General features: G+C 40.6%; 1 long non-coding RNA gene across 1 annotated transcript in view; it reads left to right on the top strand.

Moving 5' to 3' along the window:
* Positions 1 to 23: 23 nt before the first annotated feature.
* Positions 24 to 14,566, top strand: part of LOC123284518 (uncharacterized) — a 74,903-nt gene continuing 60,360 nt past the window's right edge. Inside the window, exon 1 of the long non-coding RNA XR_011501949.1 lies at positions 24 to 172. This is a non-coding gene — a long non-coding RNA (uncharacterized lncRNA). The remainder of the gene's footprint in view (positions 173 to 14,566) is intronic.

Raw genomic sequence — 14,566 nt, 5'->3', positions numbered from 1 at the left:
ATCAGGGTTAGAAAGTTGGAAGAGGAGGTGGATTAAAGTTGTTGCATTTGTTGCCGCGGGGCCCAACGGCCCGTGAGAAGGCTTGTGGAAGCTGCAAGAATTGGTTGAGAAAACTTGAGGAACATCTACTACATTCCTCTGCTGACTATAATCCTGCTTTAAGGAAGCCTGGGTAAGAGGCAGGTACTTTAGGGCTGAAACTTTTTCTGCGCTAAAGATCTCCGATTCTCTCTGGGAGCAGATACTGGAGCCAGCTGGAATAAGACCGAGAATGGGAAACGCCTGCCTGGTTTTCTATCAGTTGCTATAATCTAGGTGTAAGGCCACTTAGTTATTTCTGGATCCTGCAGAAAGATCGCTCTAAAAATAGCTTAATGTCGGAAGCAACTGCAAATACGAATATCCTTTCTGCATTTGGAATTTGTGTTAGAAACTCGCACACATTTGTTTCAAAAGGTTGACGTTCCAACTGACATTTTATGTGCTTAAACCTTTTAGCTAAACCCATAGAGCAAGCAAATGGTGAATGGGATCTTAAAGCCTTTCTAAACCAATAGAGCAAATAAATATCTACTTCTCAGTTAGATATACAAATGTGTCCTGTGTTATAATTGTCATTTTCTGAGGGGAGGCACTATACTATTCTTTACCTACATTGTATCAGTTGATCTGCGCAAAAATGCGGAAAGGTAGGCAGTTTTTCATTTTACGGATGAGAAAACAGATTCAACTGGTTAAGTAATTTGCCCGAGCTCATTGAGATAGTGGTAGAGCTGGGATTCTAAGCTTGATCTCTGACTCCAAAGGTGCTGCTAAGCATTTGACCTGTCAGGTAGCACCTGCCACCTGAGAATTCTGGCTAATGACCATAGGGACAGGAAGGCCTGCGGTATGTATTGAGTACAACCAGCCAGGATTCTCACAGAGGCACTGAGGGAATGTTATCTTCCCCATTGTCCTCTGTCCTAGCAAAAGTCGAGAGCTTGATTTCTGCATCCCTCTTCCAAATCTTTAACATCCAATTTTACAACCTAGCCTCTTTTAATACAAAGTGCTTTTTTTTTGGTGGTTGTTGAGGAGGATTAGCCCTTAGCTAACATCTGCTGCCAATCCTCCTCTTTGCTGAGGAAGACTGGCCTTGAGCTAACATCCCTGCCCATCTTTCTCTACCTTTTTTTATATGTGGGACGCCTGTCACAGCCTGGCTTCTCAAGCGGTGCGTATGTCCGTACCTGGGATCCAAACCAGTGAACCCCAGGATGCAGAATCTGCGAACTTAACTGCTGCGCCGCCAGCTGGCCCCAAACTGCTTTCTTAAATGGAAATAAGCCTTTTGTCTCTGTTTCCTGAACTAACCTACAAAATTGAAATAGTGGTTCTTTAACTTCCTGATCGCTAAATTAATGCTTACTTCATTGTTAAATTTCGGAAAATAGAAGAATAAAGAATAGAAAAGTAACCCTTACTCTACAACCAAGTAGAACCACTACTTACTTTTTTGGTACACAATATAGTCTTCCTTGGATATACTGCATACATTGTCTCTGTGCTTTCAGCCACACTGTCATTGCCACGTATAATAATCTTCCCTGTTCTTTCTCATGGGAAAACCTTTTTCACCTAATTTGTGAAACCTTCCTTGATGTTTTTCACCCCTGTATCCTTACGGCACTCATGTTGTGTTATAATCATTTATTTCTTTCTGTCTTTTTAGACTGAGTTCCTAGGAGCAAGGTAAAGTTCTAGAACCATTGGCATAAAGCAAGGGAGGGAAGAAACCAGAATATCAGATGTATAAGTGGTTTCCCACACCACTTGTGAGCGAGGGTTCATCTATAGTGAAGTTTCTGCAGATCAGAGAAATGAGAAAAAATATATATATAGTGAATTGTTCATTTAGTCAAGCTTACTCACTCTTAAAGATTGTGCTTTATTCTGAAACTGTCCATTGTATTTCTTTTTTGTGACGATAGCTAAAGAGTAGTTGTTTTCTAAATGTTCTTGCTTTGGTGAATAAAAAGTTTGTGACTTTATTTGCTCCCATTTGGTTTATTTCTGAAATTTTCTTGGCCCGTGAAATCCTGAAGTTTAGTAATCTCTGAGATAGGAAATGGCCACTGATTTCTGCAATCATAATACTGGCGGGATCCTAATCTACCGGCTTTACTTGCTATGGGTATTCTCTGTATTCTTTCTGGATATGACTTAGCCTAAGCCTGAGGGTGGATCTGAGCTTCACAGCATTTGGAAAATAAGAAACGGTTATAACTGGCAGATGGTTATATGGTCAAAAGCAATCTCTTACTCATTCCTGATGCAATTTATGTAGATAAAATGAAGTTTCTGCTTGTTATTATATCACATGAAAATAGGTAGATGGAATTTTGCCATCCATGGAGGATATGTTTGGATTAGTCTGACTTAAAATAATAGATTAATGAAATTCACTTTGAAGGATCTTGGGAGATAGGCACTGTTAACCCTTTGGCATATATTTCCATATCTCTATATATGTATGTCCATCGTGGTTTTAAAACATGGCTGCAACTTCTTTGATACTCTTCCCATAAAATGATCGACTCTGTATCCCTTCCTCTTAAATCTGGGTGGGCTTATGACTGATTTGACCAATAGTATATAGTGAAAGTGATCATAGTCACCATATGTAACTTAAGAGGTCAGGTCATAAAAGGCCATGCAACTCCACCTCATCTGTTGGAACACTTACTTTTGGAATGTTTAGCCATCATGTAAGAAGTCTTACTACCTGAGGCCGGTGTGCTGTGAAAAAGCCCAAGACACACAGAGAGGCCTCTTGAAGATACGCTGATTGACAGTCACAGCTGAGCCCAGCCCTCAACTTAGCCCAGCTCAGATGTCAGTCATGTGAGTGGAGAAACAAATTCCAGCTCCTGGCCATTGGAGTCACCCTTCAGCCGTTTGAGTCTTCCCAGCTGAGGCCCTAGACTGTGGATCAGAGCCATCCTGCTCTACCTTGAGTTAATTCCTAATGGACAGGAAAATAATCAGTAACTAATCTATAGAAAAGAGAGATAAGGTGACCTTTACTTGAGCCAGGCTGAGGACCATAATCCAGGAAGGCAGTCTCCACAAAGGAAGAAAGTGTTCCAGAGAAGCATGGTTTTCAGTACAGTTTTATACCTTTTTAGAACAAAGAAATATTTAACATGCCCGGGATACATATTCATCAAAGTTTCAAAGAGATATTCAGTGGCAAATTAGCAGGTCAACATGACCCTGTGTCTGGGAAAAGGAACTTATCTTCAGGAGTACTGTTATGGGCATTACCCATACTGGTGTTGTAGGAGGGGAAATATGCATTCTTATCTTCAAAGAGTGAATTCTTTTACTTTGAGGTGTTGTTTAATGCATTCTTTAATGGTTAAAGCAGATGTACAATGTATGTTTGATAGGCCATAAGTCAGGCTTCATTTCAGGCCAGAATAGCTACCCCATATATACTTCATTTGTGAAAATTTCATGTGAATAACCTGGAGAATCCATGAGCTCAAGAGAATTAGAAGAAAAGACGCAGACTGAGAGAAAATATTTGCAAAAGATGCATTTGATAAAGACATCTAAAGTATACAAAGAACCCTTAAAACTCAACAGTAGGAAAACAAAACTCAAAAAATAAGCCAAGGACCTTAACAGACCTTGCTAAAGGAGACATATAGATGGCAAATAAGCAGATGAAAAGATGCTCCACATGATGTGTCATCAAGGAAATGCAAATTAAAACAATGGCATATGACAATCATGCATTGCTGGTGGGAATGCAAAATGGTACAGCTACTTTGGAAAACAGTTTGACGGTTTCTTACAAAATGAAACACATTCTAACCATATGACCCAGCAATCACACTACTTCCTATTTACCCAAAGGACCTAAAAATTTATGTCCACACAAAAACCCGCACACAGATGTTTATAGCCGCTTTATTCATAATTGCCAAAACTTGAGAGCAACCAAGATGTCCTTCAGTAGATAAATGGATTAATAAACTGTGATTTGGGGCTGGCCTGGTACAGCAGTTACGTTTGTGTGCTCTGCTTCAGTGGCCCAGGGTTCGCCAGTTCACATCCCGGGCGTGGACCTATGTACCACTTATCAAGCCATGCTGTGGCAGGCATCCCACATAACAAATAGAGGAAGATGGGCACAGATGTTAGCTCAGGGCCAGTCTTCCTCAGCAAAAAAAAAAAAAAAAAAAGAAAGAAAGAAAGAAAAGAGGGGGATTGGATGTTAGCTCAGAGCTAATCTTCTTCCAAAAAAAAAAAAAAGTAAAAATTAAAAAAAAACGACTGTGGTACATTCAGACAATGGAATATTATTCAGTGCTAAAAAGAATTGAGCTATCAGGCTATGAAAAGACATGGAAGAACTTAAAAGCATATCACTAAGTGAAAGAAGCCAATCTGAAAAGGCTACATCTGTATGCTTCCAGCTATATGACATTCTAGAAAAGGCAAAATTATAGCGACGATAAAAAGATCAGTGGTTGTCAGATTGTTGGGTGGTGGGGGTTAGGGATGAATAGGCAGAGCACAGAGGATTTTTAGGGCAGTGGAAATATTATATATGATATTATAATGATGAATATACATCGTTAAACTTTTGTCCAAACCTATAGAATGTACAACACCAAGAGTGAACCCTAAGTTAAACTATGGACTTTGGGTGATTATGGTGTGTCAGTTTGGTTCATCTTTGGTAAAAAATGTATCATTCTGGTGAATAATGCTGATAATGGCAGAGGCTGCATGTGTGGGGGTGGGGGGTATATAGGAATTATCTGTACCTTTCTCTCAGTTTTGTTGTAAACCTAAAACTCTAAAAAAAATAAAGCCTTAGAAAAAAAAGAATCTAGAGCATAATGAAATGATCTTTTTACTTCACTGAGTTTAGGGTTGGTTGTTATGCATCTGTTCCAGTGAATAGATAAATGAAACAATGTCTTTTGTCTATGTGTTTATATAGTCTCTACCTAATCCGAAAGAGGCTTCTTGTTTAGAGTGATTTTATTGCCTAAAGCTGACTTTGAGCTCAGATAAGGTGACTTGAGTTTTTCTCTTTTAGGAACATGTTGCCTTCAGAATCTGAGATTGGGCTAACCGATCAAAGAGTTAGTGAATTTTAGATTTAAAGTTTGCAAGAATGCAGGAAAGAGATCTGAGCAGATCTTAATAGTTTGCTTAATTTTGTAATGTGTCATTTTCTCTCCTCCCCCAAAATGGGAGGGAGAATGGTCTACTATGCACCAAATGAGTGGGGAAGAAAATAAAAGGGGTACAAGCTATAATATCAAACTTTCAGATCTGAAGTTTGAAACTGAGTATTTTTGCCCATTAAGTTTCAGCTTTACCTACTACGTCTTTCAGACTGCATTTAAGCTTCATTGATTATTCCTCTCTACCCGCTGTATACCTCTCTACATCTATAACAGCCAAAGCTGTCCATACTTGTAGTTATCACCATATCTCTATATGTCTGCACGTCTATATTTATATACATTCTACTTCATCTTAAAGAGACTCCTCTCAAATACTTTTTGGTAGATAAATACTATAGTTCCATTTATAAATTTTGGTAGATGTAATAAATATATTAAATATGAAAATACATTTAGCATGTTCATGTTGAAATAAAAAGGAATTATGACTTGGGAAATTTTTTGAGTATTTCATGTCATTTTGTTCATTCTGTTTAGTGGGCCTTATGATTCAGAAAAAACTATAGCCTGCAACCCAATTGTGGTCTGCAGTCTGTTTCTGTATGGCCCAAGAGCTAGGAACAGTTTTGTTTTTTTTTTTTAAGATTTTATTTTTTTCCTTTTTCTCCCCAAAGCCCCCCAGTACATAGTTGTATATTCTTCGTTGTGGGTCCTTCTAGTTGTGGCATGTGGGACGCTGCCTCAGCGTGGTTTGATGAGCAGTGCCACGTCCGCGCCCAGAATTTGAACCAACAAAACACTGGGCCGCCTGCAGCGGAGTGCGCGAACTTAACCACTCGGCCATGGGGCCAGCCCCGCTAGGAACAGTTTTTATATTTCTTTTTTTTATTGTGGTAAAATACACATAACATAAAATTTACCATTTTAACCATTTTTAAGTGAACAATTCAACGGCGTTAAGTACATTCATATTGTTGTGCAACCATCACCACTATCCATCTCTGGAACCTTTTCATCGTCCCAAACTCAAACTCTGTGCTCATTAAACACAACTCCCTATTCCCCTTTCCCCCGAGTCCCTGGTAACCGCTACTCTACTTTCTGTCTCTATGGATTTGTTCTAAGTACTTCATAGAAGTGGAGTCACACATATTTGTCTGACAAATAGAAATGGCAAGCAATAGGATATATTGGAGTATATGAGGAAGCCATTTGGTGTAAACCTAATTCAACCTGACCTTGTTTTTCCAAAAGGGCCTGACCCATGGCTATTGAGCATGCATTGTATATCTGCTTTAGACATTTCCTATGACAAGAACAAAGGCCCTTGAGATAAAGGTGCAACTTCCCTCCCCCTCCCAATGTTGACATTTCCTTAAAGATTAAGCATCTTTCCTTAGGCTAGGAACTGATTGCTGCGCTCACCTGTGACTACCCAGCTCAAGACAACAAACCTGTCCCTCTGCTGTGTCCACCGAGACAGCAGACCCACCTGCTGTTTCCATCAATCGCTGTGCCGACAGAGCAGTCTCCAGACTATTGTAAAAGGGACATTTCAATCATATGTGAAACATCCTGTTTGGGGGTATATAACCACTCTGTATACCTCACTTCTTTGGTGCCCTTTCTTCCTTTGGGAAGAAAGGCCCTGGGCCATGGTCCTCACATTTTAGCTCAGAATAAACTCTCCCAAATTTTCATTTATAGATTGGTTATGGGTTATTTTCATTGACATGTTCTTTTGGATCTGGTGTATTTCACTTAGTACAATGTTTATATGAGAATTGATGAGAATTTCCTTCTTTTTTAAGGCTGAATAATATATTCCATTGTATGTATATATCATGTTATTTATCCATTTATATGTCTATGGGCATTTGGGTTTCCACCTTTTGCTTATTGTGAATAATGCTACTATGAATATTGGTGTATGTACCTGGAGGATGAGGTATGGATGTGATTCTTCTCCATTGCTTTTGACTCTGCCCACAGAGCCCTCCTTTCAATCCCCACTGGTGTCCAATGCTGCTAGGTACTTTGGTGTTGATAAATAAATGGCAAGCAATAGGATATACTGGAGTGTATGAAGAAGCCATTTGGTGTAAAACTGACTCAGCCTGAACTTGTTTTTCCAGAAAGGACTAATGTGGCCCTTGACCATGCATTGTATATATGCTGTATATAAGTATTTACTATGTCCCAAAGACAAGAACAATACCCTTAAAGATAAGGATGTAACTTCCCCGACATTGGCATTTCCTTAAGGATAAGGATCTCTCCCTAGGCTAGGGATTGATTGCAGGCCTGCTACATTCACCTTGTGACCACCCAGTTCGAGACTACAGCCCTGCCACCTGCTGCGTTCATCAATTGCTGTGTGAAATGCTGTGCCAGCAAAGCAATCTCATGACTATTGTAAAAGGGACATTCCAATCATATGTGATACCTGCTCTTTAGTGGTATATAACCACTCTGCCAACCCCCACTTCTTTGGAGTGCTCCATTCCATTGTGAAAGGACTCTGCTGGACTATATGGTCCTCAGATCTGGCTCAGAATAAACTCACCCCAATTTTGATTTTTAGATTGGTTATGGATTATTTTCTCCAAGAGTGTACAAGGGGAAATGGGGAGTTTTTATTTCATGGGTATAGAGTTTCACTTTTGCAAGATGTGAAAAGATCTCAAGATTGGTTGACAACAATGTGCATATACCCACTGCTTTTAATTTGGCTTGTACATTTTTAGGGTCGTAAAAAAAAATTAAGAATATTTAAAAATATTTACTATCTAGCCTTCTACAGAAAAAGCTTGCCAAGCCCTAATTTAGAGTAAATTCTAAAACTTTGATAATGGGCTCTTATGAAGTTGCTGAATGAATCTTAACCTAAAGTCTGTTCATTTTTTCACTTGGAAAATATTTAAATTTTAGTAGGCTTTCTCACACTAAATATTTGGGGAGGTCTAGTTGCTCAGTCTGCTAACCAACACCGAAAAATCATGATTGTTTTTGTTAGTAAGTCAGAGTAAGAATCACTGATTTAAAAGCAAGATTTACTGATTTTATAGGGATCCTGCAGTAAATTCAGAGTAATAAGAGCCAGGATGGGGTGAAAGAAAAGGCCCTACCATGTATAATTAGGTGTGTAGAGGCTGGAGGTGCTGTCATTTCCATTTTGGATCTGCTTTTCTGATTCTACTCTGAGCAGGCTATGTCCTTCGAACCCTAGAATCTCCCTAAGGCAGATATTCCCAAGCTTTCTAGTTTCTTGGCACCCTTAGAATCTTAGTAATTTTTTTTTTAAAGATTGGCACCAGAGCTAACAACTGTTGCCAATCTTCTTTTTTTTCCTGCTTGTTTTTTTCTCCCCAAATCCCCCCAGTTCATAGTTGTACATTTTTAGTTGTGGGTCCCTCTAGTTGTGGCGTGTGGGACGCTGCCTCAACGTGGCATAACGAGCGGTGCCATGTCCACCCCCAGGTTCCAAACCCTGAGCTGCCAAAGTAGAGCACACGAACTTAACCACTCAGCCACAGGACCGGCCCCTCAGTAATTTTTCATGGTGTCCTTGAGCCAAAGAAATATATAATAGTTCTGTGTATTAAGTAATTATGTCCAAACAACCTAATCATAGATATTCATATAATGTCTGACAATTGCTTCTGTGTTCCTTTCAAAAATTTAAAATATCCCACGGTGCCTCTGTGAGTTCGCTCCAGAGCCCTGGGGCCCCTCAGCACACAGTTTGGGAGTTGCAGTCCCAGGGTCTTTTACCTGTGTTTCTGACTTGGACTTGCCCCGTCCTTGGCCTTACTTCTTTTTTAATCCCAGATACTGCTCCCCGCATTTCCAGGGCTTGCCTACTAATTTCTGATGGCTATCTTTGCTTATAGATTTAATTTTTACATTCTTGATTCAGGTTTATTCCCCTAGTACATTAACTTTTATTGGATTTTCTTTATAAAGGCTCTTTGTTTAAACTACTGAAATAAATATTTAAATGAATAGAACATTTGCCCTTGTCTTCAAAAGTGTGTTACTAGAATTACTGGGTAAATGACTATAAGGCTCTCTAGTTTCCTCCCAAGGAAGGTGATAAAGTATCTTAAGCCACCTGATAATCCTTAGTAGTGTGTGTTGTCCTTTGTCAGTCAAGTGAAGAAGATACTGTGAATGGTTCAAACAACTTGCATAGTAAATAATAAATTACCTTTTCTATAAATTATTACTCACTGGATGATCTTTCCTGTAATTCTGTCTGGTGGGGAAGTTTTTTTTTCTCCTTATCTCCATTGATGTTTTATTTTCAGGCTGATTTAAGTGATATTTCTGTAATATCAAGTTACAGGCTTAAAAAGAATGAAAAACCTGGGACTGGCCCCTTGGCTGAGTGGTTAAGTTCTCGCGCTCTGCTTCTGTGGCCCAGGGTTTCACCACTTCGGATCCTGGGCACGGACATAGCACCGCTTATCACGCTGTGCTGAGGCAGCGTCCCACATAGCACAACCAGAAGGACCTACAACGAGAATATAAAACTATGTACTGGGGGGCTTTGGGGAGAAGAAGAAGAAGAAGAAAAAAAGAATGAAAAATCTTAATAACTAAGTAACAGATTCAAAACTAGATAATTCAGAAGATTTGGGAGAGATGCTATTTCTGATTAAGAAGAAGATTCTGTGCATTATAAAAAATGTGAGAGAGGACAAATATTTTTATACTGAGACAAATTATTTTAGGATTAAAAAATTGATAGGTCATTTATTTGAACATCAGATGCTAGACTTTGGTGATCCCCATAGAAAGAAGGCTTTGACTTGCATGAGGTAAGGAGAATTTAGGGGGGAATTTTGTCCCAGTGTGGAAGAATAATTTTCTTCTTCAGATGTGAGGCGAGCTCTCTGTGGAGCTTGAGTTTTCTCTCTTACTTTTCTCACACGTTTCAGGCTGTCGATTGCCCCTGTGTAAACGTAAACTGAGGAGCACATGTCCTGTGTGGTTTGACACAGGTAGGATATGGGGTGGGGTGAGAATTAACTCCTCTCCTGCACTACACAATGAGCGTTCTGTGCACCCATAGCTCTGAAGGGAATCCCCAGGCTTGGGCGATGTAATCAGTGCTTCTATTTTTATATCGTCTTTAGTAGGTAGAGGTAGAACTAGACAGTTTTTGCTTCTGTAGTGTAAATCCTATCATCTGTGCTTTCCAATTTTCTCATTTGGGAAAGGAGAGGAAAACAGGAGAGCAGTGTCTTTCTTTTCTTCCTTCTTGCTTAACACTCTCCTTAGAACCCTTTTTAAGTCAGAATATGAGTCAGGCAATTGTCCCAGAACTGAGCTTTTCCACTCCCCCTATTCTCAGGGACCCTGGCTTTGTAATCAGTGTCCCCAGGAAGGAAGACTTAAGTAGAAAAAGTACCTTGCTTGATGTATTTTCTGCTGCTGCCATAACAAATGACCACAAACTTAATGGCTTAGGTCATATATATTTATTTATTATCTCACAGTTTTGAAGGTCCGAAGTCTGACATGGACCTCCATGAGCTAAAACCCAGGAGTTGGCAGGGTGACACTCCTTTCTGAAGGCTCTAGGGAGAATCTCTTTCCTTGCTCATTCAAGCCATTGGCAGAATAAAGTCCCTTGAAGTTGTAGGACTAAGGATCCCGTTTCCTTGCTGGCTTTGAGCTGAGGGCTGTCCACACCCTGTGGAGGATGTCCACATTCCTTGATTCCTCGTCTTCTTCCTCCACCTTCAAAGCCAGCAACAGTGAGTGAGTCCCTTTCAAGAGTTGCCTCTTTTTCCTTCATCTGACACTTTTAAGGACCCATGTGATTAGACTGAGCCCTCCCAGATGATCCCAAATAATCTCATCTGAAAGGCATTAACCTTAATGACAGCTGCAAAATCCCTTCTGCCATGCAAGGTAACGTAGTCACAGGCTCTGGAATTAGGACATGGACATCTTTGGGGGGCCATTTTTCTGCCTACCACACCTAGTGATGTTAAAAAAAATGACCTGACACTGGAACAAACATTCTTCAACTTTCAATCATTCCACAGCTGTCAGTTTTGTACATTGCACATTAATATTTAGAGCTCCCTTCCTATGGTGAATTCAGACTTTCCTACATCCACTGCTAAGTATTTGGGGACAATTTTTTCACGATATATATTTATATAGAATAAGGGGAGGAAAACGGTTAAAGGGGGATATGGAGATGAGGGAAAGTTTTATTTTCCCTCCAAAATGGAAGAAAACAACAACTTGTGAGCATATTTATAAGTGCTGATGGAAAGGAACCAGTAGAGAAGGAGAGCTGCGTATGGCAGACTGGAAGGTTATCCCTCCACATGGGTTCTTCCTGTTTGCTATAGTAAAAGAATTTTAGCTAGTCATGTGACCACCCAGCTAGAAACTACATTTCTCAAACCCCCTTGTAGCTAAAGTTCTAAATAGTGATTAGGTTCCTCCAGCAATGCCCTCTCCGATGCTTAGAAGGCAGAATGAGGTGTCCAGTACAGCCGCGGTCTTGTAGCAGCATTCCAGGGTTCATTGTGAAGAACCTAGTGGCAGTGGCTGCTTCTTGATTTGACTCTTTAAACCCTGTTCTTGGCAACCAGCTTGCTACCAACTTATCATACTCTGTAGAAAGTCTGGAGGACACTCTCTTCACCAAGCAATGGGGAAATTGGCAAGAGGGCATCTGCGTGGTGGCTGTCTTCTGACATCCGGAGAAGATAGCAGGAGATGCTACAAAACTTGCATTTCCTGATTACAGTGGGAAATGGAAGTCTAGAGGGGTAGAGGCTAGGTGGTAGAGTTTAACTGACAAAGACAAGTTTAGATGCAATTAGTACACTGAATCACAGAGAAGGAATAGTAATAGGAGTGTTTTGAAATAAATGAGCAGCTTGCTTACATTCTTCTTTACATAGTAGAAGGAATACTTCATGATCTTCTGGGAAGAAACTAACTAGACACCACTGTTAGGATTCATGCATTCTTACTGGGTTCCCAGAACTAAGCCAAGTGTATAGACCTGAAGCCCCTCAAAAGAGGTGGAGGCCGAGTGCCTTTGAAGAAGAACCCTGCAGTACAGCCATGGGTGTATATGGTGGATTTGCTCCCAAGCCTTCCACAGAGTGACCTGGAGCTATTTACCCAGGGGACTGTGCACTGGAGAAAGGGAAATACCTAAAACTTCTGGGAACTATTATACACTGGCTATAGTCTTACACTGATACTCAGAGACCCAAAACACTACAATAGTCCATGCAAGTAAGGGCTTATGAATGTCAGGTGTTAGGTGAAGTCTTGGCCTAAATTCATGTAACAGTGCATCTAATGGGACTGCAGACCCATCCTGTGTTTGTTACTCCAGTGCCAGGACATATGGTGGGAATACATACACATACACATATACTTGGTAACTAGCAGAGTACAATTCTGGTTCCCTGTCCCTTGGAGTGGGAGCTATTTATTGTGAAAGGAAAGGTCATCTAGAGTCTCTGGCACTCTTCCCACACAATATACCAATGGTAAATGGTAAACAACACTCCCGACAGGATTGTAGAAATTACTGCTGCCACAAAAAGTTTGAGAGAAGCAGGGATAGTGATTCCTACTACATTTGCATGAAACTCTCCTGTTTGACCAGAGCAAAAGCCTGAAGGGCCTTGGAAAATGACAAATTATTGCAAACCTAATCAGATTATGATATTAGTTGCAGCTATAGATATAGTATATTCACTGGAACAAATCACCGCCCCAGCACTTGACATGCAATATCAACCTGGCAAATGTATCCTTTTCCAACCCAATCAGTAGGCAAAATCAGAAGCGGTTTGCCTTTACATAGCAGAGACAAAGAGATATCTTTATTGTGTTTTATGAAACATCACATTGATGCTTTATATTGATTATTACATTGTTAATTAGACCTAGTGAGCAGGAAGTAGAAAATATATACACCGGGGGTGGGAGATAAATTCTGTGATAGTTCAAGGCTGTGTCACTTTGGTAAAGTTTCAAGGGGTTCAGTGGTTTGGGGCATATTAGGAAGTCTCTACAGAGAGAAACAAGTGGCGGCACCTTGCACCATCCACCACAAAGAAAGAGGCACAGTCTTTGATGAAACTTTTTGGATTTTGGCGACAACATACACACATTTGGGCATGCTGCACTAACCCGTTTATGAGGTATACCGTAAGCTGGTAGTTTTAAGTGGGTCCTGGAACAGGAATGAGCTCTCAAGCAGGTCCAGGCTGGGACGCAGGCTGACATGCCCCTTGGGCCTTATGTTGTAGCAGACCTGATGGCACTGGAAGTGTGCATGGCAGCAGAGATGCTGTTTGGAGACTTGGGAAAACCCCAGAGCAAACGAGGACTTGGAGGAAGTTCATGCTATAAGTATTTTTCATTTGAAAAGCAGCTGTTAGCTTGCTACTGGGTCCTGATAGAAACTGAACATCTGACTTTGGGTCTCCAAGTGACTAGACAACCTAAACCACCCTTCAGAAACTAGCTATTATTATCTGATCGCTGAACCATAACACTGGGCATGCCCAGTAGCATTCCAGTATAAAACAGAAGTGGTAGTTGCAAGACCTGGCCCTAGCAGGTCCAGAAGGCACCAATAAACTGAACAAGCAAAAGGCTCAGACTCATGTCTTACTGTGGGGTGATATCAATTCAGACATAACTCCCACCTGAAATCTAAAACATTAGTTACTATGGGCGCTTTACATGTAAGATGTAGGGAGTTGAGAGAAAAGAAACAACCAAATAATGTAAAACATAGCTGCTATAATCCTCCCAATTGAAGATTTCAGGAACTCTGGTTCTGGGTGGTTGTTCAGGAGAGATGAAGGGAGTATGGGTAGCCAAGTGGGCTGTCCATTAGGGTGCATGAATAGTTCATGATACTGTAGCTCTTCATGACTGGGGCAGCCCTAAATGATGTGGGTGTGTTGCCAACACATCCAATTTTCCTCTCCTTCCAGGACCCTGAAAGGTTACCCTTTGCTGTCCCCCCTTGCAGGAGGGACCATGTGGTTCTGGACAACAGGTTATGAGGGGAAGTCATGTGTGTCACTTCCAGGCTGAAATATTTAATTGCTGGTGTAAGATCCTCTAGCGCTTTGTTCCTTTACTTCAGCAAAGCTTGCTAACTGGAGCAGCTGGAATGATTCTAGATAACTGAATCCTAGACTCAATGGAGCCACACTAAATGAAGTCAAGGTGCTAAAATTTCTTTGGCATAATGTGGAGAGAGGAATTTAAAGACTTTGGAACTAGGGATGCTGGAGTGGATTTTTCATGTGTAGTCCATTCAAGCTCCGATTCTCTAACTTTATCTCCCCAAGAAGGAG

The sequence above is a fragment of the Equus asinus genome, chromosome 3 (assembly GCF_041296235.1).
Source record: "Equus asinus isolate D_3611 breed Donkey chromosome 3, EquAss-T2T_v2, whole genome shotgun sequence".
Classification (NCBI taxonomy): domain Eukaryota; kingdom Metazoa; phylum Chordata; class Mammalia; order Perissodactyla; family Equidae; genus Equus; species Equus asinus.
Note: the sequence above shows the minus strand (reverse complement) of the source record. Positions and strands in the feature narration are given on the sequence as shown.